The 6,325-nt window shown below is 42.8% G+C and overlaps 1 pseudogene; it reads right to left on the bottom strand.

Annotated features, from left to right (window-relative positions):
- Nucleotides 1–2,556: 2,556 nt before the first annotated feature.
- LOC111739030 lies at nucleotides 2,557–4,849 on the bottom strand (annotated as a pseudogene).
- Nucleotides 4,850–6,325: the final 1,476 nt, after the last annotated feature.

Genomic DNA, 6,325 nt, shown 5'->3' with positions numbered 1-6,325 from the left:
TCATGAGGGCTCCATCCTCATGACCTAATCACCTCGCAAAGGTCCAGCTTCCAAATGTCATCACACCAGGGACTAGGTTTCAACATATGAATTTTGAGGGGATGCAAACATTTGGTCAATAGCAAGCAGGATTACGATACTGGTGACAAGGAGAAAGGTATGGGGAAAGGTATGTGGCCGAACCTCTTTGAAAGGGCACAGAGAGTGAAGGAATTGTGTCCCATGTGAATATTCACCAAAGGGGACCCATTCCAGAGGAGTGTCTCAATAATCAAGTGAACAAAATGAAACATTTGTGGATGTCTTTTAGCCTCTTTACCCAACCACCTCAGTGTTTTCTCAGTGAGTCATTTATAAAGTGGCCATGGTGGCCGGAATGGACACTATGTATGGGCTCGATAATGTGCACTTTGCCTTGCTAAAGCTTATTGGGGTACCACCTCTGCTGAGCAACTGGTAACAGCAAAACCAAGGTTGAGGTCTTAATATAAAATCATGGTGGCAGATTGATTCCATTGGCCCCCTGCCATTGTGAAGGGAGCAACAATTTGTCCTCTTTGATATAGATTCATATTCTGGACATGGATTTGCCTTTCTTATTTGTAGTGCTTGTGTTGACATGACCATCCTCAGAATTAATCTATGTCTTATTCCCATCATGCTGTGCCATATAACCTTGCTCTAACCAAGGAATTAATTTTATAGCATGCCATAAATCACAACTAAAGGAAAAACAGCAGCAAATATAGGTTGCTAATTTAGAGCATATCCTGACTGCATCCTGGAACGCATTGCCTTGGCACTGCATGATGCTGCCACTTGCACAGTAACTAAGTTTTAAAAATGCCATACCAACATTCTATCAAGCCAGCTGCTTCAGGATGATGGGAACCATAGCAAGCCCAGGGAATTCCATGAGCATGGACCCACTGCCACATTTTATTTGCTGTAAAGTGAGTTCTTTGATTAGAAGCAATGCTGTATGGAATATAGTGACAGTAAATGGATGTTTTTAAGTCCGTAAATGGTGATTCTGGACAAAGCATTGAGAGATGAAAGGAAAATCCGCATCCAGAGGAAGAGGCCATTCCAGTGAGAATGAAGAGCTGCCTCTTCCATGATGAAGGCGTGCAATGGAATCAAGCCGCCATAGGAAGCTGGCTACTGCCCCTAGGGAATGCTTCCACTTCGGGTGTACAATGTCAGTCTCTGCTATTGGCAGCACGGATGCTCAGCACTGGCTTTGTCACACTGGTCTCGGTGAGTGGCAGTTCATGTCTCTTATTCCATGTTTAACTTCTCATCCCTGCTGAGGTGGCCACGTTGTGAGCCCATTGGGCAACGGTAGGAGTGGATGGGGAGTGAGGCTGACCTACATCTACGAAATGGGTCATCCTATCCACCTGATTAAAATTCTCCTCCACAGAGGTTGCCTTTAGAAGAGCATTGAGATGAAACACAAATATCCCTTTCTCTGTTCTTACTTAGAGAGGTCTATCTACATAGCTCTTCCCTAGCCCTCCTTTTCATGTTCTTTCCACCTTCCTGACCATACACCCAAACCACGAGCCATATCCCGGCAACCAGGGGAGACCTGTATCTCTGGCCATCTCCACTTTCAGGAAAAATAAACGGCCAGGTGTGCTGTTCCAAGTTCTGTCCTCAGGCAGGCTTTCCCTTCTCCACTGTTTTGCAGGGTCATTTTTGAGTGGGGCTTTAGTGCTGTAACTGTCCTTTACAAGGTATACTAGTATTCTTTGTAAAACCATCTCTAAACCAAACCAGAATTTTTACTTCATCAGATAATGGGCCAAAGAGAACTTCTCATGAGGCCATACGTAATAGTTAGGAGAAAAAACAATGTTGTAGGGGAAGGGCCATGCACGTCCTGGACCACTCCCTCGTGCAACTTACCTGAATCTTCAGGGTCTTCTTGAGCTCAATCTCGCATTCGAAAATGGAGGGCTCCTGTGCATTTAATGGCTGACTTTGTGGATCACACATCGCCCAATTCATGAAGCACAGCTCAGGTCTCGTGGTAACTTCGCAATCCATTGTTAAGCATTCAGTCTCTCCTAAGGCCTCATAGCAAGCAAGAAGCTGCTTTGAAAAAATAAAAACATAGTTATTTATAGACTGTGACAAGGCTTTGCTCCAAAATCCTGAGTTTGTACGCAGTTCATATACAGGAGTCTGCCAAATGCTCCATATAGCATCCCTGCCTTCCCTGACACTTCGGGCACCATGAATCTGCTGGGTCATGTGACTCAAGTGGCAGAGCAGCTTATACTGCAGCCTGGACCTGTTAAAATACCTTGTATTGTTTTAGGCCCCACACAAAACTGTCAACTTATAGGGCCACTTGGTAAATGGGTCAGAGTAGTGTGTAAAAATGAGGCGTAGATGTGTAAAAATGTAGTGTGTAAAAATGAAGGCGTATATGCCTTCAAATTCCAAAGAAGCCCACTAGGTATTGTACCGCTTTCTTAGTGGTAGCAGGGGGCCAGGTATAGCAACTTGTCCTTCACATAGAAGAGATATCTTGATATGCCCCAGACCACTGAACCCTGAGAAGTATCATCAAGGTGGCAAGACCCTAAATTTTTGTGGAATTCATTTTCCACCTCTTGGCACATGTGTATGTCAAGAGTATGTACAGAGTTGTTGTTATTTCCTGCCCAGCGATCAGCAGAATATCATCAGTGTATTCGACCACATGATGTCCTGTGGAATGGAAGAGTGATCAAGCTCTCTGCACACTAGATCACAGCACAAGGGTGAAGAGTTGATATATCTCTCAGCTAGGACACTGAAGGTGTAATGCTGGCCCTGCCTGCTGAAAACACACTGCACTTGATCATCTTTACAACAGGTCAGCAAACTATGGCCCAAAAACAAAACTTGGCCTGCCAACTATTTTTATAAATAAAGTTTTCATGGAATACAGCCATGTCTTTTCATTACATATTGTCTACAGATGCTTTTGCACTACAATGCAAAGTTGTGTAACAGAGAACTATGGCCTACAAATCCTAAAATATTTACCATTCAGCCATTTACAGAAAAGTTGCTGATTCCTGATCTTTACTAACAGGTATAGAGGAAAATACATTTGCCCTATTAATAGCTGCAGGCCAGGTGCAAGAGGTTGTGTTGATTTGTTCCAGCAATGACAGCACATCTGGAACAACAGCAGTAACTGGAGTCAGCACCTAATTTAGTTTACAAAAATTCATTGTGGTTATCCAAGATAAAACTGTCTTCTGCAAGGCCAAATAGGCAAGTCGAATGGGGATGTGGTAGGGATCACTACCCCTGGATCTTTTCAGTCCTTAATGGTGGCACTAACCTCTGTAATCCTTCCATAAATATAATATTGCCTCACTATTTTCATAAATAGAGGCAGTTCTAGTGGCTTCCACTTGGCCTTTCCTGCCATAGTAACACTCACTCCATGAGTCAGAGAATCAATGTGGGGATTCTGTCAGTTGCTAAGTATGTCTGTTCCAGTTATGCATTACAGAACTGGGCGAATAATCACAGGGTAGAGCAGGTACCCTCTGGGACCATTATGAAAAGAACCTGAGCCAAAACTCCACTGATCACCTGACTTTGATTCTCTAAGGCCCTGCGCTCACAACTACAGTGACATTTTGGGTCTCTAAGAATTAGTGTCAGTTCAGAGTTAGTATCTAGTATTCCCTTTAAAAAGTCTGACTTTTTCTCTTTCCTCAGTACATAGTCACCCTGGTAAATAATCACACGTCCCTTGGAGCAAGGCTAGAAAGAAGACTAGCAGTATAAATATTTGGCAGTATGGCACGGTCCTTTCTCCAGGGGCCTGACTTCCCCTCTATTCAAGAGACTCCCGACCTGTGACATGAGTCAAGTCTAGCAAATGAGTGAGTAGCAGAGCTCTCTGTTTCGGTGATTCAAGTGAGACTTCTGTTTACTAGACCTGGAGTAAGAGATCAAGTAAAACTTTAGTAGGAATTCCCATTTATTTTCATTTTAGGGACACTATGATTAACTAACCAGCCAATGCCGAAGATCTTTCCAGGTTAGGCTATTCTGATCACTGCTTTGGCTCTGCTGTTCATTATGGTAACTATGTCCACCTTGACTTTCGTAATTGAATGCTGCCACTTCACTTCTGCCATCCTAGGATCCCGTCATCATCCCAATTAATTTAGAGATCCAGTTCGATGGTAGCAGTTCCCAAGCGCAATTACTTGCCTAGAGAAGAACGGCCACAGAACTCTTTCAGGGATGCTGGGGCTACTCTCATGAATTTATTTCTTCTTCTTGGGGGTATAGGGTTTGGGTGAGCAAGTCTTACATGATAAATCCACTAATGTTCCAATTTTCTTCAACCTTACAATTTCCTATATACCTTTTACATATATATACACACATATATATATATGTGTATATATATGTGTGTATATATATGTACACACACACACACACACACACACACACACACACCCTACATTCCATTGGACTGAGGGAAAAAAGTTTAGCACTGAGTTTGAAAGTTATACTTTGTGCTTTTATTTCTCTGGTGGTTACTCAGAATTAAATACCACACTTCTCTCCTTCCTAACCACTAGCTGTGGTTATGCAAGTTCTGGCCAGTGAAATGTAAGCAGAAGTGTGGAACTTTCAGAAAGGATTTGTTCAAAGGGATTAACAAATTTAAAAGGGAACCTTTTTTCCCCTGACTACCCCCTGTTACTTGCCCCCATAATTCAAAACTGGAGCCCCAGTACCTCTCGGGGACGTGAAGTGATGATGGCAGTGCTGGGGTATGCACAGAGTTTAGAGTGTAGGTCAGTAATGACGTCATACTAGTCCTGGCTGCCGACCAGGCAAACATCTTTTATTTGAAAGAGAAACTTCTCTAAGCCATTATTATTTGGGGATTTTTGGGTTTTTTTTGTTTTTGTTTTTGTTTTTGTTTTTTTTGTCATATGCAGCTGGACCTACAAGGGCACTGCTCATTTTCAGGACTTTCTTTCCTTTACTGTAATTTCTTACTCTATGGGATGAAGGTGTATCTCTCCAAGTCTATATCCAATTTGTGGCAGTTGGCCTCCTCTTTTGGCTTCTTCTGCTGTAACCCACACACAATGGGTCTCTCTTCAAGAGTAGAACCCGAGACAAAGACTTGATTGTAAGTTTACTTCAAATCCCAGGAAGTGAGGAAGTAGGGAGAATGAGGATAAAGGAGGAAAAGCATAACAGGGCTATTGAGGTCATCGCTGTGGTCAGCAGGTACTTGATCCCACTGGGACCTCCTGAGGAGAATTCAGAACACTTCCTAGAACTGCTTTGCACCAGATATATAGGACACCGGAGTGTTTAGCCACCAGATTCCATCTTCCATTGGCTACCTTGGGTTCTACCTTCATCACGCTTTCGGAAGGAGTAGGCTCTCCCACGCAGGATTTTCAATGGCAGAAATTCTAAGGAGGGTAACATGAGACTGAGGTGAGATGCTGTCGCCATGAGGTGAGCCTGAGTTGCAAAGAACTGCCCACTGCGGCTGCAACCGCAATCAGAAGAGGGCCAAGAGAATGTGACACCGAATGCCAGTTATCTGCTATACTCGCCCTCGTTTCTGTGACAGCCATAGGGTTGAGTTCAGGAGATGAAGCCATGTGCCTGTGCTAATTCACCACTGTATCGTGATCCGGCCTCCCAATTTCAGAAATACTTCTCCCTAAACTTCTTCACAGTGTGTTTCCCTATCTCTTTGACTGCTCTTTGTCAATGAATTCCTCTTCCATATTTCAATCCTTAAATCCAGGGTGTCCCCAAGTTTGTATCTATTCTACCTTTTTTCTTTCACTGTACCATTTCACTGAAGTACCTCACTTGATTCCTTTATGTCAATTACCATCTTTAAGAGATGACTCTCAAATCGTTATTTCCAGCCCTGATCTCTCTCCTGATTTCTCAATCCAAACTTATTGGCTCATATTAGACATCTTGATGTAGATGTCATCATTTAGTAATAAAACCTAACGTTAAAAAAAAACCCTCATCTCATCATTTTTCTTCCTCTCTATATTCTCTGTCAGTTAATGGAATCTTCACCTACCTTCATCCAACTAGAAACTCCAGCAACATCTTTGACTTCTTCTCCCTCTCTCCTTATATTTAATCACAAAATTTGGTTGCCCTCACCTCATGTTTCAAATCTACCATCTCTTTTCTATTCCCACAATTACTGACCCTTAATAATGCCTTGTTATGAAATTTTTTAAATGCATCAGAAAGGATTTCTTGTCTCTTGCTTCTTCTCCCTTTGCCTAACAAG

The sequence above is a fragment of the Pteropus vampyrus genome, unplaced genomic scaffold (assembly GCF_000151845.1).
Source record: "Pteropus vampyrus isolate Shadow unplaced genomic scaffold, Pvam_2.0 Scaffold46, whole genome shotgun sequence".
In the NCBI taxonomy this organism is placed as follows: domain Eukaryota; kingdom Metazoa; phylum Chordata; class Mammalia; order Chiroptera; family Pteropodidae; genus Pteropus; species Pteropus vampyrus.
This window is presented reverse-complemented; position numbering and strand designations above follow the sequence as displayed.